The 25,381-nt window shown below is 42.3% G+C and overlaps 1 pseudogene; it reads right to left on the reverse strand.

The window, feature by feature from the left end:
* Positions 1 to 3,815: 3,815 nt before the first annotated feature.
* On the reverse strand, positions 3,816 to 24,199 carry LOC114228180 (mitochondrial import receptor subunit TOM22 homolog; annotated as a pseudogene).
* Positions 24,200 to 25,381: the final 1,182 nt, after the last annotated feature.

The raw sequence follows: 25,381 nt of genomic DNA on the forward strand, positions 1-25,381 counted from the left end.
ACTTTAGAGATATCAATGCTTAGGTCACGAAATGTTTGTATAACAACCTTACATATTTTGCTTCCTGATTTACTTGTTGACACTGATACTAACTTTATCAACTCTTCTCTCATTGTGAGACCATCAGAATATCAACCAATAATGGCCAACTGAGCATGTGATGTGACATCAGTAGTTTCATCAAGAGAGATCGAAAAATATTTATACTTCCTTATGTCTCTCTTTAATTGATGTTGTACGTTTGTGTTCAGTCTCATTATTCGGTCTTTTATGATATTTCTACTGAGTGGTAACTCAGATATTCTCTTAATAATTGCATCTTTATTCTGCATATCGTGAAATAGAACTGGTGCACATCTTAGGAGAGTTTCTTTCATAAATTCTCCCTCACTGAGCACTTTTCCATGCTGAGCTATAGAGTGAGCAATGCTCAAACTTGCAGATGTTAAATTTGTAGAGCCTTTCATAAATTTAAGGATGGAATTAGATTGGCTCTTATAAAGGTGTAGCTGCCTGGAAATGTATTCCTTCCTTTCATCCTCACTTTTTTCCAAGAGCTGGGAATGATTAGTTTCAAAATGTCTATTTATATTCCACATTCTGCTTACTACCGTTTCAGTACATAGAATGCAAAATGATCTGCCATTTTTTTCTATAAAGCCATACATCTTGGTCCATGTCTCTTGAAAGGGTCTGCCACTGCTACTACCACTTCTTTTACTTAACCTTAGTTTTTTTTATTTTTTGGGTTCTCCATCAGGGGGGCAGTGACAGAAGATAGAATTATAGATAGCTTGTTAGGCCTGCAGGCAATTAGGGGTTAACTAGCCTAACTAACCACAAAATGGTGCATATAACTGTCTTTTAGGAAAGGGCAGGGTTAATAAGCAGAAATAGGGGTTAATAAGGATGCACAAGAGTAATAGTGGTGAAATGGAGTCTGCACTATGGAGCAAGATGGTGTTCCTTATGTGAATTAAAATGGCTGCCACTATTTCTAATGGCGGGAAACGGCACCAATAGCACGCCACAAACCCTCGCCTCTCCCAGCCTCCCCCTCACTTATTTCAGTAATGATGGATTAGAAATCCATGACACACCAGAACAGTAGATAATGGTTGCTGTGGTTAACTGTTATTTGGTTACTGGTAATGGCAGGGCCCCCAGAGATGCGTCCCCCCGCTGCGTTCCGCTGCTCCCTGCTCTGCGGGTGGAAGTGAGGGCAAAGATCCCGGCTTAACCGGAAGTCCCAGAACTAGACGCTCTGTGCCGGACTTCTGTTGTTTTGGCCTACAGACCTCCGGCACAGAGTGTCTAATAGGGGAAGATGAAACATTTGCGACTAGAGTCTTGGAGTCTAGTCGCAAATGTTTCATCCTCGGCATGCGGCTGCCTCAGTGGCTGTGTGTCATCAGAAATGGCTACGCATGTCAGTGCTGACATGCGTGTCATAGGTTCGCCATCACTGATCTATATCATGCCTGGCAGGGTGTAGGCCTGGAGGAGCAAATGTTGGGAACCTGCTTTAGGCTCTAACAGCCCACTTCAGGATGTTACCAAGTCTGTGGTTGCATAGACACCACAGGAAATGCTTGCTGGATGTCCAGCACAGTGTTCAGATCCCATAAAAATGTCTATATTTGGAGCCAAAGGTTGTTAAGACATGAATGAACCCTGCATGATTGCAGTCTCTTCATTAAATTTCAACTATATTTATAATGAGATGCAAGTGATTTCTTTTACATTCCCAGTGCTTGGAACTACTGATAACTAGCAATGTGATATATCATACCATGTAGTCTAATGGTCCCAAGATAGGCAAGAGGGCTGGGACTGTAACTAATGAGGGAAGGTTTGTTGGAAGAGCTGGGAATGAACTAAGGCTGGAAATTCAGGTAGGCATTTGAGAGGCAGAAAGGACAAGGTTTGCTTTGTACCAGACATATCCCAGGAACAATAACAGAAAACTACTGTTTACCTTCAGGTTCTATAATCTCAGGTTGATATATAAGAAAGGCATTTCTTTATATCTAACATAATGCTTAGAAGTTACAAAGAACAAAAAAGTTCTGTTTTGATTTTTGACATTCTCTCCGAAAATTGGGCACACAAATCTCAGGTACTCCATTATTTTTCTAAATAATACCTTTGAGTATCTTCTTTATGCCAAGGTATTGTTTAATGCTTTAAATTCTTAGATATTTTTAATTGTTTAAAGTATTACATATAGTATTACATATGTCTCCTTTTCCCCCCATTGGCCTCCCCCATCCAACCCCACATCCCAACACATGCCCTCACCCCCCTAGTGTCTGTGTCCATTGGTTTTGCTTATATTCATGCATACAAATACTTTGGTTGATCTCACACCCCACCCCGCCTTCCCACTGAAGTCTGACAGTCTGTTTGATGCTTCTCTGTCTCTGTATCTATTTTTGTTCATCAGTTTATGTTGTTCATTATATTCCACAAATTAGTGAGATCATGTGATATTTATCTTTATCTGACTGGCTTATTTCGCTTAGCATATTGCTCTCCAGGTCCATCAATGCTTTTGCAAATGGTAAGAATTCCTTCTTTTTTTTACAGCAGTGTAGTATTCCATTGTGTAGATGTACCACAGTTTTCTAATCCACTCATCTGCTGATGGGCACTTAGGCTGTTTCCAAACCTTAGCTATGGTGAATTGTGCTGCTATGAACATAGGGGTGCATATATTCCTTCTGATTGGTGTTTCTGTTTTCTTGGGATGTATTCCTAGAAGTTGGATTACTGGGTCAAATGGAAGTTCCATTTTTAATTTTTTGAGGAAACTCCATACTGTTCTCCACAGTGGCTGCACCAGTCTGCATTCCCACCAGCAGTGCACCAGGGTTCCTTTTTCTCCCTATCCTCACCAGCACCTGTCATTTGTTGATTTATTGATAATACTTCTTAGATATTTTTGAGATCTATGAAGTTAATATTCTACATGGAAGAAAACTAGAACTCAGAGAAAATATTTCCTTTAAGTTGAGAATGACCATATCACTTTCAATGTGAATTGTTTGGAGAGCATTTATCCTCTGAGCACTGGAAAAGTATCTTAGATTAATTTAGTAAAATGCAATTATATCAAAAGATATGAATGCACATAAAAGATTTGATGGAGAGATGTGATAAATAATGGCTCAGGAAAAAGGCATAAACAGATTTTGGTCTGGTAGAATTTCACTCCATTTACTCCAAACCTTGAGGCTTAAATGACCAAATGTATGTAATAAAATAATAAAATAAAAGCAAACCAATGGAGTCAACAATAAAAACAAAATTTAAACTAATAATAAAAATAAGCAAACCAGTAACAAAGAAAGAGGGGGAGGCTCTGTGCTGGTACTTCGAGGGTGTGGTGGATGAGATGATGAGCATCACGGGGAGGAGCCAGGCCGCAGCATCAGGGCTGCCACACCCGGCGGCAGAGGCCTAAATGGGAGAACGCAGCAGAGGCCTCTGTTTCCTTTATTTTTATTTACTTTTTGGTCTTTAAAATATATTAAATATATATATATATATATCTTCTTTTTTTACTTGATTCTTATTGTTGACATTATTACAGATGCCTCCTCCCCCCTCCTTTGCCTGCCCCCCTTACCTCTGGCCATCACCACACTGTTGTCTGTGTCTGTGGCTTATGAATATAGCATGTTCTTTGGCTAATCCCTTAATCTTTTTTTTTTTTTTTCATTTTAAATATTTCATTACAAAAGTGAGCACTGACATTTTTTTTTCTCTTTAGACACACACACACATGTCTAATGGCCAAAATGTGCGGAGAAGTGAGCTCCCGCTTGCCCTCCACAGAACCATCCTGCGGTTAAACTGCTGCCGGCCTCCCTCTTTCCCAGCATACATAGCAACTCACAGTGGCTGCTTTCACACCACAGCTGGGATGCACTTTGTATTTCATACAGTGTGCATGTCAAAACAAAACCGTCGTTAATGGTGAGGGAACATCCTTCCCCTGGCATCAGTTCCTACTCCACCAGCAGACACCGAGGAGAGCTTCTGGTTAGGAGTAACTCAGCCAGAGGCGGGATGGCCGCAGCTGGACTGACCAACCTCATCCAGGCACTCTGGTGTCAGAGTGAGGAGAGAAGTCAGTCGGGGAAGCTTGGAGAGCACAGTTGCAAGCTGGGAGTCTCTCCATGAGACAATGAAGGGGAAATTTCCCAACCAGATGGTTTTGGTGTCAAAAAGAAAAAGAAAAAAAAAAAAAAATAGCAGTTCAAACAGTATTGAATTCTCAAACTTCTCCCACCAAGACAGGTCAAATAGAGAAGTAACAATCTAGATCTTTCCAGGAAGTGAAGGGAGAGCCCCTGGCGTTCCTCCTGACAGCCCTGTGTGAGGCCCTGGGAGTATCTGCCGCTAATGCAGCTGCTGCTGTTGCTCCATTTGCAGCTTCTCCTCTCCGAGGCAACAGGAAGAGCCGGGATCATGAGGAAGTTGTCCCATGCACAAGGCTGCCCTGCAAACCTGCACATCTTTTCAGCCACGGAGGGAGAGATCAAAGGTGGCTACGGCCGAGGACAGGATCCTCTCCGGAAACATCTCCGTCAGGCCCCAGAGTCTCCGGCAGGGTCTCATCTGGCTCGTCTTTATCCTCTTCCAGCTCCTCCTGTCTTCTCCGCATCGCCTTGGGGAGCAATTCTTCAGGTGGCAGGGGAGCTCCAGGACCGGGGGCAGCGACAATGGCGGCCCTGGCTGTCGCGGGGGAGGGAGGAAGTGCCCTTAATCATTTTTTATCCAGTCCCCTCCTCCCCCCTTACCCTCTGACAGCTGTCAGTCAGTTCTATGTAGCCATGCTTCTGTTTCTATTTCGTCCCTCAGTTTATTTTGTTCATTGAATTCCATATATAAGTGATATCATATGGAGTCATCCATCAGTAGATGGGTGGATAAAACACTGTGGTACATGCACACAATGGAATACTATGCAGCTATAAAAAGGGAAATCTTACCCTTTGCAATAGCAGGAATGGACCTGGAGATTATTACGCTAAGTGAAATAAGCCAGTCAGAAAAAGACAGATGCCCTTTTAAAATATTAATGCAAGAAATAGAGTAGCACACTTTCCACTTTTTGCTTTTTTTCCCCCTCTAACTCCATGCCTTTAATCTATGTGACCCACCCACTGAAGGTCATTCTTATGGCAACAATAGACTGTCATTTGCTGGCCTTGGCCAGGCTTAAAGTGTAAGAAATTTGGCTCTTATACTTTATATTTTCTCATAAAAAAGAATGCGTGGTCCCAAATATGGCACCCACCACTCAGGATCCAAAACAGATCCAGGCGAGGAAAAGTTACTATAATAATAGTAAGAATGATACGTTTTTAGATTTGTATTACATTCTCAATTAGTCCTTAGTGGTAGGAAGAGCAGATGGGTCAGCTCCATCTGTACTATGAGAAATCTTAGCTATAAAGGACCGATGTTTGGTTACTAAGTGACTCCTAACACTCAATGACCTTCTCCATGGCTAAAGGCTGCTGCGGAAGTTGGAGCCCACACTGGGTGGATTTTGAGGCTTCAATAGAAAAGTGCCTCTCTCACCTTCAACTTATATTCAATCAGAGTTCCTCCATTGGTGACACTGTCGGAAGCTTTATAAAATGACAATTAATTTTACATCCAGAATAGCTCTTTTCTCCCCACAGAATATGTAATTCAATTATAATAGCATGTGTAGCAATAATGCATTACTTTAGGGTGAGATTGTTTTGCCTCATTAATTAGTACATTCTATCAAGACATGCATCTTTTGGCCTCGAGTGCCTTTAGTCTCAGTCTCATGCAGTTTAAAGAAAATCATTCAAGTAGAACCAGCCGTGACACAAGCACCACAAATGAAAGCACGGGGTCAGGTTCGCTGGGCCTGTCAGTATTTGTCACAAATTAAACAATCATTGTGAATACACAGCACAGGTTGACATTCTTTTCTAAATCCATATTCTGTAACTTTGAATTGGAGATTAAAAGTCAGTGAGAAGATTAATTTAACTCCTCTCAGATGTGAACACATGTTCCATCAGTTTGGTCTTCCTAGCTCCTGTGTCCCAGGTTAGGTACACATGAACCAAATCCATGTCATTTTTGGTTTCTGCTTTGCATTTCAGAATACCACAATGCAGAGTCCCAGCAGCAAATCTGACTGAAAGTAAACAATGTTTCAGCAGCCTCCAACCAAGAGACTGGATAACGAATCTCCGGAGCTTTAAGTTCACAATGAGATAGACGTACAGAGGGAATGCAGCGATTTGGGGAAGTAAAAATATTATGCGCGACTTTAAAGAATGTTAAAGTGAATAGATAAAGATAATAAAAGGGTTCCTGCCAATTGAGTGATGGACTTAATCTTTATATATGAACAATAAAACGCTGCTATTAATATATTTATATTGAGAATATCTCTATCAGGACACATTTTCTCATGTCTAATGTTCACTAAGAACCCGCTCTGCCCAGCACTGTGCTGGACACTACAAAGGTAGGGATTCCAAAAACCCACTGAGCATTAAAATCACAAATGCCTTTAGATTTTTTATTTGCTTGCTTGCAAAACAGATATGTCAGCTCCTTTCAGCACTAAAAAGTAAGAATCTGACTTGGGGTTGGGGGCAAAGGTGTAGTTTATCAATATAATAATCTCGGGTCATCCTGCTGACCCCATCGGCCTTGGAAAGTCCTGCTGCCAGGACAGGAGTAGCAGGGTGTCCCAACTCCTCTGTGCCTGGTTCTAGAAGAAGGCTTCATTTATCACCGATGCACTGGGCTCAGTGACACATCCTAGGGGTGAGAAAACTGGGGCCCCTGCTTTTTTATGTCCTAAGAATTAAGAATGTTGTTTACATTTTTATGTGTTTTAACAAAATCAAAAGAAAAACAATATCTCATGAAATTCATAGTGTCTGTAAATAAAATTTTATTGGAACACAGACACAACCATTTGTTTATATATCACCCTCGGCTGTTTTCACACTACAACATGTGAGTTAGTACTTGTAATAGATGCCCTCTGTGAACCACACACAAAGATGAAAATAATTAAAATCCAATCCTTTGCAGAAAAAGTTTACCAGCCTTTCATCCCATATTCTGAACAAAAATTTGAAGCACATGGTTTACCAAAGCATCTTAGTGAGAAATAGGAAGTACAAAACACATAAAAAAGCCAGTATGGATTTTACTTGTCATGAACAGAAACTTGAACACTTGGTCATATGTTTCCAGAATCCACAGCAAGAGGGGTGCCTCCAGGACAGTGGTTTTCCCTGTGTCCCTGGAACAACAGCAGCGTTGCTTGAGAACGTGCCTGAGATATAAATTCTCAGGCTCAACTCAGACCTACACAATCAGGCATTCTGGGTCGAGGCCCAGCAATCACTGTTTTAACAAGCTTTCCAGAGGGTTCTTGGACACATTGACAGCGTGTGGGGACCACTGTTTGGAAATCACTGGGCTAAGAAACAGAAGCAGATCAGAGAACACTTACCAGCAAGTGGATAGACTCCTGTGCGACCGGGTATGCAGGTCCACCTTTCTGCTCACTGCCCGATGTTGGCAGAATAAAGACATTTCCTGACAAACACAAAAGAAAAGAGAATTCTATTCTGTGTGGCAGGACATAAACTTGGAAGTTCTGTATCTGAGATTGTAGGATAACAATGATTCTAAGTTTTATGTTGACATGAGTTTCTTGACTGAGATTAAACACTGTGAAATTGAACATGCTTCTGACATCTTACATAAAAAGCCAATTTATGGCAGGTGAACTTGGCTCATTCTATATGCAAAAATACAGGATATCATTAAGGTAACTGATGCTTTACAATGATTCTCTTATTTCACACTCTCAAGAGATCTAAATAATTTACTGTGAAGTTTCTTACTTCTTCAAAGCACATTTTTAACAGTTATCTTACCTCCCTTTGAGCATTATAATTCTGCAAAAGACTCAAAAGGAAAAAAAAAACATATTGAAAGATAAGCTCATAATACTAAAGAGTCTCTCTATTAGAAACATTCTCAGGCAGTGACAGATCAGGATTCTTGACTATGTTATGTTTTAGCTTCTCATTTAAAAAGACAGCACACATCAAAAACAAAGACACCCACAGATGTGTCTCTTGGTGGTAAAGATACCATGATGGAAATGCATCTCCCATTTATTGAGCTGTCTTTGTGTGCCATGCACTGTTCTAGGAATTTCCCACCGAGTATCACATTCAATCTTAACAGAAATCCAGTGAGGTAGATATTAATGTCTACCTCTTAGAGGTGAGACATGTCAATTGTTTTTGAGCTACTTGGTGTGAGAGGAGATAATCAAGAGAAGGATGAAAGGGTGTGAAGAAATTCTTCTGAGAACAAGAGGCTAAATGTACCGCACAACTGTCTCAGCCCTGCATCTCTCCAGCAGAGAAGACAGCACAATGTTGTCTGGAGCCCCAGCTCCATTTCCACTTCCCACCGAGGCTTGGACCTCTAGCAACTTGTTCTTAGCACAGACATCAATGGGCTTCTCTCTGGATGGCACTGCCAGCAGCTTGTGGACAAGCAGTGGGCAGAGCAGGAGCTACTGAGCAGGGCAGTCCGTGGCTGCAGGTGGGAATAGCGAGCTGCACGGTGGGCCTCCCTCTCCTCAGCTAAAGTTTTCATAGCCAGTCAATATGTGGGGCCTGCTAGGTCTTTCCGGAGCATATTATTATTAATTTGAAAACTGAAGCTGGTCCCACTAGGTCCTTTTGGACTATAATTTAGTAGTTTCAAGTACACTAGGATTAAAATTGATGGTAGCTTTAATTTGCAGCCCCAAGGAACAAAAACTGCAATGTCATCTCTGTGAGTAGAAAAAAGACTTGCAACTCTGGGCCCTCAGGATCAGCTCACAAGGCTGAAGAATAGAAACAGTGCCTTCTACCACAGATGTGCACCATCTCATCGGAAGTTTGGACCTGAGAGGAGCTGGTGATGGGTGAAGAGGAGAAAGTCAGCTCATTAATCTAGCCTACTTTAATCAACAGTTTGACAAGATGGCTGGCAATATTCTCTACAAGAAAGATCTTTTGTTTTTGGCCCTCTCTAACATACACACTCAGGGGTAAACACATCTATACTAACATTCAGATCTACACAGAAAATTCACTCCTGAAAGCAATTCAAATAGTTTACTGCTAGCAAACTGCCTTGGACTTCACATCATTATCAGTGAGGAAGGGATGGAGGAGATAATCGGAAGTACGACAGGCTCTGGGTATAGAGCTGGGCACATAAAGTGTCACAGGTAATCTCCATACTGGCCCAGTAAACATTATTATCACTGCTTTTCAGAGAAGTAAACCAGCTCACAAAATCAAAACAATGTATTCAAAACCATTCCTAGACTTGACCTTGGGTCTTTTCAGTGACGCCTGCCTCACTTATCTTGTGGTCATGATGGCAAGTCTCTCGGCTCTAGCTATGTCCCTTGAGATTGCTACTGAAACAAATGCTGTCATCACATGCCATTTCTACTTCACTGAAGGCATTTCAGGGACTTGTTTATTCCAGCATATCCTCAACCTGATCCTATCATTGGAAATTTTAAAATAAATTCATCCCTTTGAGCATACAAGAGGTCCAAATTAGCTGGAGCAACCAAACAATTTTGCCTTTAAGACTGTATTATCATTGGGTTTTTAAAGCATGTTATTAATTCTGATGTTTCAAAGAAAGAAAGCACTCTTTGGAATACACACCAAAATCTGAACTCCGTATGTCTGGAGATTTCTCTCCCTCCCCAGGTGGGTCCTGCACAATTATGGAAGATGAGTTCATCTTGTCTTTATCTTCATCATTTTTGTCCCAGAGAACCTTTTGGAAATAGCTGTTTCATCAAAGGAACAATTGTCAGGATGATTATTTAAATAAATACAATAAAATTCTGTTGACCTATGACTTGAGAAAAATATCATGGCAGAGCAGCTTTGGACAGGGATATGCTGCTGGGGGCAGACTGCCAATTTCAGAACAAGGTTTCCCCATGATTTTAAATTCAAAGTGAAGCTACTTTTTTGTTATTATGCATTAATCTCTTAAGTTAATTTTAATGTTCTCAAGATCTAAATCTTTTACAACTTAGAGATGAACTACTATAAAATATTCATTGGTTCTGAATAGAACTGAACAATTTCAGCTCTGTCCTACAAGCTTTTGCAAATGGAAGAACATCTTAGATACCATTCTGATTATAACTTAAAATTATTTCATGCATATTTAGAAGTTGTATATCCATGACTGTTTTTTGTAGCAACATTTATTATTAGCTACAATAGTTTTCAGTTAACAAATCAGCCCTGCCTTGTGACTTACCAGACTCTGTCATCAGTTAAAAAGGTTAATCTTGCTGAAGTCTTTCAGTTTGCAGATGGTTTGATACCATTGTAATTAGCTAGATTTTAATAAGAGTAAAGGAACAAAGGGAATGGCAGACATTAAAGGCATGTCATTTGGGCAGCTTCACCAGGAAGCTGCATTTCATCACACTTTCCAGGGAACTGGACAAAGGGAAGATAGACGCATGCCCAGTAAAGTTGGGGTGACTAGGGAAGGTGCCTGTCAATCACATGTGGGGACAGAAACCATTGGACAGAATGGGCATGGCCAATGCAAGTGGGCAGACATTTGGGAAAAAGTAATCCCCTAAACAATGGGGTTGTCTCTCTTGTTGCTCCTTGGTGCTCTTGGTGCTCTTGGCTTTTGGCTTGTGGGCTCTCTTGCCTGTGTTTCCTCCATAGCCGTGTGGCCCTGTGCATGCCACATGCAATGGGCTGATGGATTGCAGCGGGAAACACAAGCTAAGCCAGCCTGATGCTGGACTGGACCCAGTTTCAATATGGAAAGGGAACTCTGGCCACTGGCTCTGAGTTTAGCTCTGCTGAAGCCCCAGCTGCACTTCTTCTATGACTGGACTAAGGAAATGTGACTTTGGAAACTCAAGGGTGTATTTCTATGAAAATAAAGCTCTCTACTATATTACATCCTCCCGTAGGAGTCTCAGAAAATTCCTTTTCTCTGGACAAGGCAAGAACTCCACCCCCAGCAGCAATTGGGGGAGGCAGGGTATCCAACAAAGGGAAGAACTGTTCATGGGTAGGAGAGGGGTTCATTGCTGCTGGAAGCATGGGTCCCACCATCCATGAGTTTGACATGCTTGGAGGGGATTACTTATTCCCAAATGTTTGCCCACTTGCATTGGCCATGCCCATTCTGTCCAATGATTTCTGTCCCCACATGTGATTGACAGGCATCTTCCTTAGTCACCCCAACTTTACTGGGCATGTGTCTATCTTCTCTTTGTCCAGTCCCCTGGGGAGTGGGAAATGCAGCTTCCTAGCAAAGCTGCCCAAATGACTCGCCTATAATGTCTGACTGTTCCTTTGCTCCTTTCCTATCTATACTAATAAAAGGGTCATATGCTAATTAGGATGAGAGACCTTCTGCATGACCGTCTGGGGATTAATGGCAGAGCACAGGCCGGGTGGGAAACACCTGCCTCTGCTCTGCCATTGATCCCAGAACCCCAGCAAGGTGAGCAGGGCCTCCGTGTGGGTGGGGATCAATGGTGAGCCCAGGCCTGGTGGGAAGGGACTCCCTCTGCTCTGCCATTGATCACAGAGCCCAAGCCTGGTGGGCAGGGCCTCCCTCTGTGCATCATTGATCACAGAACCCTGGCAGGGTGGGCAGGCAGGCTGGGAGGGGGAGTTGGGGGTGAGCAGGCCAGCAGGGTGGGGGGCAGTTAGAGGCGAACAGGCAGGCAGGTGAGTGATTAGGAGCCAGTGGTCCTGGATTGCTAGAGGGATGTCCGACTGTCGGTTTAGGCCCAATCCCCAAGGGGTCCCAGATTGTCGAGGGTGCAGGCCGGACTGAAGGACACCCCCCATGCACGAATTTTGTTCATCAGGCCACTAGTTATTAATAACTAGCTAGTTACAATGGTATAAGTTTTATATAGGAAAGCTCTTTATTTGAATTGTATTGAATACACTTACTTATTCATTGTTATTTTTACCAAAGAATTAACAAAAAATAACTTTTTCCAATAGAAGAAAATATATATCATTTCATATATATTTATTTAAAATTACATTATTTCCAAAATTTAGGACCAGAAACATTTCCAGTAGTGAAACCATTGAGTCATCTTACTCCACTTAATGTGTTATTTTTCATATATTATCAAAAGTATCCTCCCAAATTTCTTTTTTTAAAATATATTTTATTGATTTTTTTTACAGAGAGGAAGAGAGAGGGATAGAGAGTTAGAAACATCAATGAGAGAAACATTGATCAGCTGTCTCTTGCACACCCCCCACTGGGGATGTGCCCGCAACCAAGGTACATGCCCTTGACCGGAATCGAAACTGGGACCCTTGAGTCCGCAGGCCGACGCTCTATCCACTGAGCCAAACTGGTTTTGGCCCAAATTTCTATTAATTAAGTATTATTGTGTGACTCTTTTACAAATAGGAATCTAAGGCTCTAGCTCTTACCTGCCTAGTGTAGAATCTCACAGCTATAGTTTCATTTGATATCTCCTCACCTCCCCCACCTGCAAATCACTCAGTTTCTACTGCATTTTATGAAAGAGAACCTGTACTTCAGGTGTGTATGTCCCATTAATACAACTCACAACCGAGTGAGATGACTACACTAATTCTTTCTTAAAATAAACCTCTTCAGTTGTTAGAGACGTGACACCCTTTAATTTTTTTTATTATTTTGCGTTGATTTTTAGATAGAGTAAGAGGAATGGTAAGGAAGAAAGAGAAACATTAATAAGAGAGAAATATTGATCAGCTGCTCCCTGTATGCCCCCTACTAGGGACAAAGCCTCAACCTGGGCATGTGTTCCAGCAAGGAATTGAACCAGCAATCTCCTGGAGCATGGGACAACACTCAAACAACTGAGCCTCACTGCTCATTCTTAAGGAGGCATCTTGAAGCAATACATGGATCAAATTGTTTTTGTAAACTGTTTTTTGTTGTTTGACACAAACTCCTCTTTCTAGCAAAACCCTTTAGGACACAGCCTTGTTCTTCATGGGGCTATGGACAACTTTAGTGAGATTTAAAACAAGCAAGCTAACAAACACGTTTTCTAAAATTCTGGGTTGCAAGACTTTTTTTTTTTTAATTAAAAAAAGCATGCTCTTGAAGAATGTTGAGTGAAGACATTGTCTCAATATTTAGTAAGGAAATAATTATCTAAATTAGTTTTAGGATTCTGTGAGGATTACACAACCACTATCAACATTTCCCAATAACTTTGATGACAACCCTAATTAGTTAATCTAGACATTTTTTAAAAAGTGAGCCAAACATTTATGTTATCTTCCTATATAATAACAATTTATTTGGCTAGAATTTATCATTTATAAGATGTTTGTCTTCCCTTTTTCATTGTGTAGAAATAACTCCACTGACCTGAAACTGAGTCCATGCTTCTTTATGTCTCACAGAATCTATCTTGGCTGGAACTGACAGAACTTTAGCTGTTATTCTTAGGCGATACTCAAAACCTGTTTCAATGGTCAGTATGTTTAAAAATAAAGAAAACAAATAGAAAAAATGATGACAAAAATAATATGAACAGGATAGACTTCACAGAACACAGAAATAAGATCTAACTATCTTCTGGAACCAATTTCCTAGTCTTAACAACGAGTGTTTGCCCCATTACTTCCCCCAGTAGTGCCCTGTAAATCATGCTCTCTCCTTGGCGTTGGCACTCTTCAAGTGCCATATGTTGTTCTCATTATTGTAACTTGCCTGGGGCTGTTATAATAAGAATCAGATACATGCAGAAATGGAATGAAATAAGAATGTTTATGAATAGTTTTCCCCTAGCTATTGCTAGGTCATAATAAACATGTTAATTCTTTCAATTTTACTTCATAAACACCATCCTTCCAACTTTCACTCAATCTTTTTTGGTGTGAGTGATCATCATAGCCATTACCATCCTAAAGCACTTACTGGATGCATGCATGTGAATGCAATTTGTTATTCAAAGCAAATTACACAGCCTGGAGTTATTCACCTTGCATTCTAATTTTAGGAGAGGGTCTAAGTGCAGGAAAGTGCATCTTCCAACACTCTTCCTTATAAAAGAAAGAAGAACTACACGAAGGAGCTGCAAGTTAAGATGATGGATGTGTGTCTATTTCCTGGCTGTTAGATTTGTAGTTGTGGTCATATAAAGTCATACAAGGTAAACTTTGTAATTATAGACAAGGTTTGGAATAGTTAAGTGAATTATTCAGACATTTACTGAGCATTTATTTTATAACTTAGAACAACAGTTACAATGCAAATAGCCAAAAGAAACTTCCCCTCCCTCAAATTATATACAGATAAAGCCACACAGATAAACCCTATGTCACTGATTTATTCTATATAATCCAAATTTAATCCATACACTTTCCCCACGTTAAGCTTGGGAAGAACATTGGAGTGGAATCACAATGTAGCAAACATCTCATGGTTTTAAATTATGTTTCCTATCCATTGTCTCTATGGTGATGACAATTCAAGATGGTAAATAAAAAAGTCCTTTTAGGAGTAAAAGGAACTTCACAAACTATGTCGGAAGTGCAAGAGGAAGAAATCACAGAAGGACGGAAGTGATAAACGGAGGGGACAGAACCCGAAGGAGTACTGAAGATGCTGGGTTTACAACAATATATTTGGAGAGAGAAGCTGAAGGAATCCTGATTAAAGAAACAGCCTTTATAAAGAAAGGTATGTGTGCTCTTTATCTATTCTGTTTGAAGTAAAATGGTAGTGACAAAAACATGATTCTTGTCACGTCAAGACAAACCCTGCCATTTATCTTCTTTCCAGTGGAAGCTGTGTGCTGCTGCTGTCTACCCACCTTGTGGAGCAGAAAGAAGATGTGGGGATTTCACTTCTCTTCACTCAGTTTAAAATTGACTTTAGAAGCTACCACTCTGCTTTGGAGCATCTTCAGAATTATGGAATTTAATTCACGTCAATTCTCTTTATATGCGCAGCTGTAATGTCACTTTGTGTGGAACTCCAGGATCTCGCATTTTACCTAATGGCTTCACAGTTTTTAATGTGTGTTTTCAAGTCTGAGTGGAAGCATTTTTGGAAACCTAACTGTTACTGTAAGGATCAAGTGAAGAAAATAATAACAATGCTATGAGCAGATTTCAGACAATGAAACCTTCTCCTTTAGCCATGACACAGTAAATCCTGACCTCCTCCAGCAGGCTGGCCAGCATCTACCTTTCCGCATTACACAGACCTTTAAATTGTCACTGTTTAAATATTGAAAAGATAGCCAAAATAAAATTAGAATGAACTCACCATTACTTTTCAAAACAAGAAAATTGTGAGGCCCTGTTGGTGAAACCATTTAACTAGCTCTTGCATCTGTTTGGCTAGTAAATTACCAGTGTGACCAAGGTGGTGGTGTTATAGCAACAGAAGTGGAGAACCTCTCCTCTGAGGTCAGTGCTCCCTACAGTGCCATCTGGTGACCTGGCGTCCCTAGGCTTCACATTTCACCCAGCCGTCCTCCTGCCTTATCTGCTCCTTCCTGTCTCCTTCACTGCACTGATTTCCAGGTGTAAAGATGTAATCCAGGCGTCTTGGGTAAGGAGTGTGCAGTTCTCCATCTACCCCTGTGCATCAACTTATTTCCTTTTGCTCACAAGTCCTCTGTGGGCCTCAGCTTTCTCCCTGCAAAATTCTGTAAGACTCATTCAGTTGGAAGAGCCTGTGAAATAAAACTTTAGAACCCAATCAACTGGATGAAAATGAAATATCTAGAGATAAGATATTTAGTCATTTGGTACCTTTTATATTAAATTATTATATTAACTAGATGCCCAGTGCATGAAATTCTTTTTTTTTTTTTTTTTGGTGTTTTTCACAGTTGTTGTTTTATTTTTTGGTGTTTTATACCTGATTAAATCTGATTTCTAGGAACATTAGCATTTTAAAATTAAAATTTAGATTTTAAGTAAGAAAAAAATGACTTGGTTGAACTAAGACAGCTCTCCACTTTCACCCAGTCTTCCTTTCCAGGTGTGAAGGTAAGGGTTTCACTGTAAAATCATCTGGGGGGACTGGTGGGCAGCCCCTAGGCCTGGCCAGCAATCAGGGCCAACCAGATTCTACGCCTCCCTGCCTCCTCCTTCCCTGGCTCCCTCAGCAACCTGAAGCTGTGCTGGTTGCCCGCCATGTTTTGCTATGCCCCCTGGTGGTCATTGAATGTCATAGCAAGCATTTGAACTCCCAAGGGGACACTTTGCATATGAGCCTTATATATATACTAGAGGCCCAGTGCACGAAATTCCAGCAGTCGGACATCCCTCTCACAATCCAGAACCGCTGGCTCCTAACCACTCACCTGCTTGACTGCCTGATTGTCCCTAACCCCACTGCCTGCCTGCCTGCTGGCCCCTATCTTGATCTCCTGCCAGCCTGATTGCCCCTACCTTGCCCTCCCCTATCAGCCTGGTCACCCCAAACTGCCTGTGCCTTGGCCCTCAGTCTGGCCTCCCTCTGGAGGCACCACCCCCATAACCCCAATGCTGCTGCCACTGCAGCTGGTTATGGCTGCCTGAGCCTTGGCCTTTGTAGCCACTGCGGCTTTGTCTGGAAAGATGTCCGGAAGACAACCACTCTAATTAGCATATTATCCTTTTATTAGTATAGATTTGGGGACCATTACAACCACGCAGAACTTGAAGAAAACACATGGCCCTGGTCAGTTTGGCTTAATGGATAGAGCATCGGCCTGTGGACTGAAGAGTCCAGGTTTGATTCTGATCAGGGGCACACATGCCTGGGTTTCAGGCTCAATCCCCAGTAGGGGGCCTGTGGGCAGCAGCTGATCTGTGATTATTATTATTTTTTTAATATATTTTATTGATTTTCTCAGAGAGGAAGGGAGAGGGATAGAGAGGAAGAAACATCGATGAGAGAGAAATATCGACCAGCTGCTTCCTGCACACCCCCCACCGGGGTATGTGCCCGCAACCAATGTACATGCCCTTAACCGGAATCGAACCTGGGACCTTCCAGTCCGCAGACCGACGCTCTATCCACTGAGCCAAACCGGTTTCGGCTGATCAGTGATTTTTATCATTGATGTTTCTATCTCTCTCTCCCTCTCCCTTTCTGAAATTTTAAAAATCTATATTTTTTAAAGAAAACACATGATCTTCACTTTGGACTTTGTCATCTTACAATATCCTTTGTGCAGTGATTTAACTTCCCTCAACTTTCCTTTACCCACCTTTAAAGTGCAATCTATTTTGGGGAAGATGATCAGGAAAGTGATTCCAGTGGGTAGAAGTTTTTTTTTTTTTGGAGGGGATGGGTCATGAAGATATTTAAAAATTGAGCATGGTGATGGTTGTACCACTCTGAATTTACTTTAAAAAAACAGTTTATTGTACACTTTAGGTGACATGTACAGTATATGGGTTATATCTCAACAAAGCTGTTCTTTTATTTCTTTTTAAATAAAGACCAGTCTTATAATCAATTGCAGATGTTTTCAGAGGCCCCTCAAGATTTGCTCACCATGTCCCAAATCACGGCTGTGATTCCCAGTTGCCTCCAGTCCTGGTGGATCTGGATGGTGTGGTTTGCAAAGGAGAAGGTGGCAAGAGGCTTATGGAATTTCGGCAACCCCATTTCCCCGGTCTCCTCATAGGGCACCAGGGCCATTCCCACTGTGCCAGCTCTGCTCCCTTTAACCTGTTGGGCAAAAGAATCCTGCGTGCTCTGGCCAGAAAGTGCATTCTTTCTTAGGTGGCCCGAATGCTTTTCTTTAGGTCGTTTTATGGATTCAAAAGAATAAACAGATGTGGAAAGCTTTTGTCAAAATCCTTTTACATGGTTCTTCCAGTCTCATGGGAAATGAGATGTGGCTCTGAATTCATCCCAAAGTGTGTCTTTGGGCAAAAGCACCCAGAACGGCACAACTCCTGCAGAATGCCCCACACACTTTGCTGTCAGGACTCAGGGGGGCTTGAGGGTGAGCGAGGCGGCGGTGCCAGCACAGGACCTGGGAGAAGGTAGCGCTTTCTACACTGCCCAGGCCACGTGGACTACAGCAGTACCTGCCCAGGTGGGCAGGGTGTTTCTGCTGTTTTGATTTGGTCTGGCCTCCACCCCGTCAGCCACGGACCTGTGCCTGCACTGAGACTGAATGGTTTGATGGCCCTACTTTTTGGTGGACAGTGGATGCACTCCCAGAGACTGGCAGTTAGACTCTGGCGGCTTCTGAGTCTCTTGTAGGGAGAGCCTAGTCCTAGGTCAAGAACAGACTCAGGCATCCTCAGCCAGGAGGCCACCTTGGGCTAGGGGCCGCCACAGTTTGAAGGCTGGTCAAGCCCCCGAACCTGGTGGGGGTCTCCTCTGGGGTGCTGGCAGGCCTGGGCTAATGGCCGCCCTGGTTTAGAGACTGGTCAGGCCCCTGATCCTGGCAGGGGTCTCCTCTGGGGTGCTGGCAGGCCTGGGCTCTGGCGCCGCAAAGGGAGAGGTCCCTGAACCTGCTTCCGACACACCTAGGCTAGGATACATCTTGTAGGAGGCGGCTTCAATGCCGGGGGCCGGTGACCAGGTCCTCCGGAGCCTCGCTTTCTGGGCTGCAGTCCCACGTCTCCCAGTGCCCCAGCCTCGGATGCGCTCCCGCAGTTGTCCCCACCACCAGCCACCTCAGTGCAGGCCACAGCAGCTGAAGCCAGCCACTTGGAAGCCAGGCCACCATACCCACCACCGCTAGTAGCTCTTTGCTGCTCGCTCGCTGTGCCCTGTCCGCTGGGGTGGGGGAATGCTCCCAGCCCAGAGGCCCTCCCTCCCTCGGCAGCCTGGCTTGGGAAGCTGGCCTCCTGCTGGGGCTACGATGCCAGTGTCCCCACTCGGCCACTATGGGTGTGACGCGGACCCCACGGAGGCCAACCTGGAGAACGCGGACCAGAGATCTGCATCCGGCTGCTGCAGATGCCCTTGGTGGTCGACTACCACCCATTCCTTCCACGGGCCCCATTGATCCCTCTCAGCACCAGCCATTTAGGCCAGGGGGGCGATCGCCCGGGGACCCCCGCCCCGGGGAGCAGCTGGCTCGGCCTGGCTATGCCCCCCCCAGGTGGCGATCACCCCCGGGACTCCCAGGGAGCTCCTGGCTCAGCCCGGCCACCCCCCCTCAGGGAAGCAATCGCCCCCGGGATCCCCGGAACTAAGAGGATTGGGCGCCGCCATCTTGGTCTTCTCAACAGCCGGATAGGCCACCCGGAGTCCCGCCCCCAGCCTCTCGCAGGCCCAATCATGGGCATAGTGGAGGTGCGGTCAATTTGCATGTTTCTCTATTATAAGGTAGGATATAGATCTCAGGTATGTCTTTATTCCCAACCAATCTTTTTTTTTTTTTTCTATCAAAATGTTAATTAGCAGAAAATCGACAAGTCTGGGTAATACCTTTTATCTTCTCCGGTCTAAAGACCTCGCAGAACTACTAGGATGCCAAGTAGCCAGTTTGAAGAGAGAGAGAGAGAGAGAGAGAGAGAGAGAGAGAGAGGGAGCGCTACCCATTTGTGAGCCCCTCCTTTGGGTCGAATATTGTCAACACACCCTGCAAGGTAGCTAGGATTATCCTGAGTTTTCTAATGAGCTGCTAGAAAGTAGAAATCCTATTTTATTTGAATCTGGAATCCTAGTGCTCCAATGCTGGCACATGTTGGTGTCATTTTTTAAATAGGAGAAGTGATAGAGTAGGCAGTTAGGCCTGAGCAGAGCGGGAACCATAGTCCAGCTAGGGACTGTCACCAGGGTGGAAAGTATCAGCTGCCTAGCAAAGGACAAAACTGGGAAAACAAGGATTATCGCCTAGGACCTCACCTAGCAAAGGACAAAACTGGGAAAACAAGGATTATCGCCTAGGACCTCACCCCCAGGGCAATCTTTCCTCCCCTGGTGTGTTCCTATCATGCAGTTTGACCTCTTTAAAAGAGGAACAAGGGTCTGGATAAAAGCTTCATATGACTCAGCAGAGGTCGCCAGGACAGGACTCACTTGGCCATCTGGAAGAATGAAGTAATCAGCCCCTCCCAGCCAAAAGGAGTCCTTGCCAGCATCCTGGAGCAGCATTTTGAGCCACCTGCTCTATTTTTTCTTTCAAGTGTACTTTTGCTTTACTTGATGAATAAAATTTCTCTTGCATAGAGTTCTTGACTCTGAATTCTTTCTTAGCTGAATTCAAGGACCGAGGTCTAACTTCACTTTCCCTGTTAACAGCGGGGAGAAGAGTGAGTCATTAAATAGCTTTCTCTGGGCTCTGGGCTAACAAGGAGGCAGAGAAGGGACAGATCATCCAAAGCACTCACCCTTAACCACCGCCTTCTAGCCAGAGGCTTTGTCCTCACATCTTTAGTCAAAGCCAGCCAAGTAGAGCTAAGCATCATCCTTAAGCAGAGGGAAAACAAGGAAAATTGCAGTGTTTTAAACCTTGAACATACTTCATATCCAAACATCTCACTCATTAAAAAATAGCTCTATTTGCTGACAGTAGATCCAGTGAAAACATGAGTATAAAGTTTTTACAACCAAGTCCCATTGTCTCAGCTCTATGTAGTTATGGTGATCTATTTTTCAGTGAACTCACTGAAATTAGAACTCACCTATGTCAAATGCACTGTATTTAAACAATAACTTATTCTACATGTTATTTGGGGATACACATGATCTCCTGGGTGGTGCTGATGGTTCAGATAGCAGAATGCCATTAACACTAGCTGGCCATTCTTTAACAATGTCTTCTATAAGGCACTTACCGCTAATATAAACTACTTTTATTTATTTATTTTTTTTTATCACCATTTATCCCCCCTTACTCTCTTCTACCTCCACCCCCCTATTCCCACAATCACAAAAATATATGGATGATTCATGGACTTGCTGATATATAGATTAGGCACTCAGAGCAGGTGACAAATTGATGAGTTTGTCACTTAACATTGTTCAAATGACTGAAGAATCCAGGAAACGTGGAGACATTTGTCAAACATGAGCAAGCACATTGCCTCTGTCCACATATCCTCACAAACAGACAGAATCAAAAGGTTTCCCATTACAGCAAACTCATTCGCTCAGTATTTCACTCACTCATTTATTCGTTCTTATGCTTTTATGTTTCCCCTCAATAATGAACACTTTTAAACACTGGAACCTGTCTTATAAAATTTAAGGATTCAAAGATGAGAAAAGCATAGTCATTTTCTTAAAACCTCAACCTGGACAAAGAAAAAGTGACAAAAACAAAAATATAGGGTACACTATAGTAAATACACTGACAGAGATTATAAATAAGATCATAAAGAATTACAGCATAGGGACAAGACACTGAACTCAGCTGGGCCATGTGGTGTGTGTGTGTGTGTGTGTGTGTGTGTGTGTGTGTGTGTGTAAGCATTGGAGTGAATGGTTGATTTGCAAGATGCTCTGTCAGGGCAGGCTTACTGTGACATTGATATCTGGATGAGCCTTAAAATACATGCTAAATTATGTACGCAAAGCAAAATGAAAAGTAGGATTGTCAGTCTAATAAGTACACCAAATGAGGTGACTAAAAGTATGAGATTTCCTTGGAAATATAAGGAGTAACTCATACAAGAAAATAGTAAGGGGTTGCTTATTGCTAGACCATAACATCAAAGCAAGAATTTATCAAATAGAATTCTGTCTCAGAAATATAGAACAAAAACACAGGTAATTTTTGTACCATTTTAGGAGTTTTTATATTTATTATGTAGTATTTGGGCAGCAACTTAAGTATTGGAAGCAGGGGAGTGGCATGGTCACTTTAGGTTTATAGAAACACAGATCTATAATACCTTCCCTATTTGGGTTTACAAAATTTCAAGAATCTTAAAAACTTTCTGCAAACTCATCCTCTCTAATAAAAGAGAAACATGCAAATAGACCGTACCTTTGCTACACCCATAAGCCACGCCCACCAGCCAATCAGGGCAAGTATGCAAATCAACCCAACCAAGATGGCAGTTAATTTGCATACCCAGGCCAGAGCGAAGACTGAAGACAGCGTAGAAAGAAGCCAAGCGCTGCAGAAGGGAGCGAAGCTGCGGAGAAGCAAGCAAGCGGGGTGGCGGAGAAGGGAAGCAGGTGGGGCAGGGAGAAGGAAGGGAAGCAGGCAGGGTGGGGAGAAGGGAGAGAAGCTGGAGGGGCTGTGGAGAAGGGAGGGAAGCAGGCGGGGCAGCAGAGACCGCAGCAGGAAGCCCTATTGCAGGAATCTTCTGGCAAGGGGCCTCTAGTCTATAATAATAAAAGAGTAATATGCTAATTAGATCAGACAGCTGAATGACCTTCCAGACGTCATTCTGGATGTCCTTCCTGACAAAGCCATGGTGGTGGAGGCCGAGGCAGTTATGGGTGATCAGGCAGGCAGGCAGTGGTTAGGGGTGATAAGGCAGGCAGGCAAGTGGTTAAGGGTGATCAGGCAGGCAGGCAGTGGTTAGGAGCCAGCAGTCCCAGATTGCAAGAGGGTGCAGGCAGGGCTGAGGGATCCCACCCCGTGTGCACAAATTTCATGCAAAGGGCCTCTAGTTTTATGATAACACTTGACCTGAAATAATGCAAGCTCTTTATAGACCTTATTTGTCCCAGATAGAGTGAATGTTAATTTGTTTTGCTGAAGAAATATTAAAAGGTTCTAATATAAGATGCACTCTAGACCTTACTGGCTTATCACAAAATAAATGATACAATAATAAACTACTAAAGTACTCACTTCTGAAATGAGCTGGCCTATAAGTACTGGATAAAGGAAATATGACTAGACTACCCTAGGAGCCTTGTAGTTAGAGGCAGACAAAATAGTCATCAGTTAACATTGAGAAGATTAAATTCTCTGTCAAAATATTTAGAAAATGGTACATCAAATCTTCTGAAACATTAAATAAGTACTAAACCCAGAGTAGGCCCTAAGAAATGTGTGGAGTATTTTTTGGAGTAGGGTGCTTTTAATTAAAACAAATACCACCCTCATTATGTGGTGAGGGCACCTGGGGAAGCAAGAGCCTTGGTGATCTTGTAATTTTTCTCGTCCCAAGTGAGACAATCATACCAGAGACTTGTCTATACTAGTAAACACCTCATATTCCTCATATTTCTTGGGTTCATATTTGTAAACTGTCTAATTATTACATTTTCCTCAAGCTGCCCAGGCAAATGGCTGAGCCTCCTTAGCCTTATTGTACTCTTCTGAAAACTGAGTCTGAGTAGGTGGCAAAGATGAACCCAAGCCTTGTGCATGCAAATACCTAAAAAACAAAGGCATTCAAAAGGAGCCTGCCCTGTTTTATACATTTTTACTCTCAGCATCCAAATTTATGATGGGGGCACTTTAAAGAATCAGTTTATTACTGGGCTTTCTGCCTCTAGTATGGCCTCTCTGAAAACAATTATCTCAGTTGTGGCCAGGTTTTGTGAAGCATTATTGTGTATATTATACTTTGACTTACTGTGTAATTGATCTTTTTATTTATTCTGGTATTTTTGCTCACTTCACTTTTTTGTATAGTGTCTTTACATGGGTTCATGCTGGTACATATCTGTTTATTATACATCTCGGGTACCTTTTTTTTTTTTTTTTCCTCATTCATTGGTAACAGACAGTGGGAAAGAGAAATCAAGGAAATGACCTGACCCAGGACTGTTTGATTATCTTTCATAACCTCTTAATCCTTGTCACAGAGCCTAAACTCTTGGAAGCTGGACTCCTCTCTGGACCATCAGGAATTTAATTGGGTTTAAATGATGCCTTTTATGTCACAGGTCCTTTATTAATCTATTGGGCATTTATTTATCATTAACAAAATAAGATATTCAACTTGATATGCTTTTTATCCTCAATTCTGCAACTTTCTTCTTGTGAAAATGCAGTGCCTGCCTGTTTCTTCATTCGGGAGCACCTTACCTGCAATGTCAGGAGAGAAAGCTGTGGAATGCTCGGGGAATGTTTCCACTCACCAAAACCTGTTGATCTTAACGGTGGATTCTCAATAAGCAAACAACATTTGGAGTTCCATGTTTCGAATGCCTCTGTGGCTTGAATTTGTTTTCAGCTTCTTTACTTGACCAATTTTCACTAAAGTTAGCAGAACTTTATAAGTAGATTATGGTTTGAAGTTGGTTAGCTTTTCATAGTTCATGTATTTTCTGTTTCTCATTTTTTTGTTTTCACCTGATTTCAAAGAGAAGAGAACTTATTTAGATAACTTTTATTTGAAGCCTAGAGTGACCTTTCTAAAACAAAATCCTGACTCCTTCCTTTATGACCCTTCAGCGACCCTGCTCTCTTCAGGGTATGCCTAAACTCCTTAGGTTGGCCTTAATGTCCTTCTTGACCTAAAGCCTGCCAACATCCAAGCTTCATTGCTCAAAATCCTCGCATCACATTATAGGCTCAGCACATCCCAAGTCAAAACCGCTCACAATTCCCTGCAGGTATCCAAGTCCTGATCCTCCTAGGCATTGTCATCTGTCTGGAATTTCCTTTAAAGTAAGACTAGATGATTTTAAGCTGCTCATGGGTATAATGCTGAGATAATTATTCTAATAGTAATTATTTATAATGGGATGTATGGTAAAATAAAAGTTATTTTTTTCTCCAGGGAATTAGTTTTAAAGGTTTTATTCATTTATATTTTAAAAGAAAAAATATTGTAAAAGAAATAAGGTCTATTTACTTGTTCATTCTCCCAGTAATCTATGATAATAAAAGCTTAATATGCTAATTAGACCGGACGTCCTTCTGGACAATCTTCTGGATGAAGTGGAGCTGTGAAGAAAGCCTGGGCCCGGGTGCCAGAGGGAATCCGGTGCCGGCAGCCAGGGGAAGGAAGGCCTATTCTTGCATTTATTTCATGCATCAGGACTCTAGTGTATTAATAATAGAATGAACATAGAAATAGCTGGTATAGAAATTATTGATCATCACTTAATTTAGTATTAATTAGAGTATCAGCAACTACTCAGTAATTAAACCCCAATTTCATAAGTTTATTTCTTCCCTCTGTAATAGTCCATTGTAGGTGTTCTCGTTTTTGTAACTTAACACCATATGGTGATTGAGGGACCTGGCTTGCCTCCATTTTATGGTTTTGAAATCATTTAATGCTTCAGAATTTTCCACATCCAGATACAAGATTAATAAAGAAATAGTATAGACAACACAGAGTCTTCAGAAATACCCCAAGACTACAGCAGTGTGTTAAATGTGTGCTACATTCCACCATAATAT

Source organism: Eptesicus fuscus, chromosome 11 (genome assembly GCF_027574615.1).
Source record: "Eptesicus fuscus isolate TK198812 chromosome 11, DD_ASM_mEF_20220401, whole genome shotgun sequence".
NCBI classification, from domain to species: domain Eukaryota; kingdom Metazoa; phylum Chordata; class Mammalia; order Chiroptera; family Vespertilionidae; genus Eptesicus; species Eptesicus fuscus.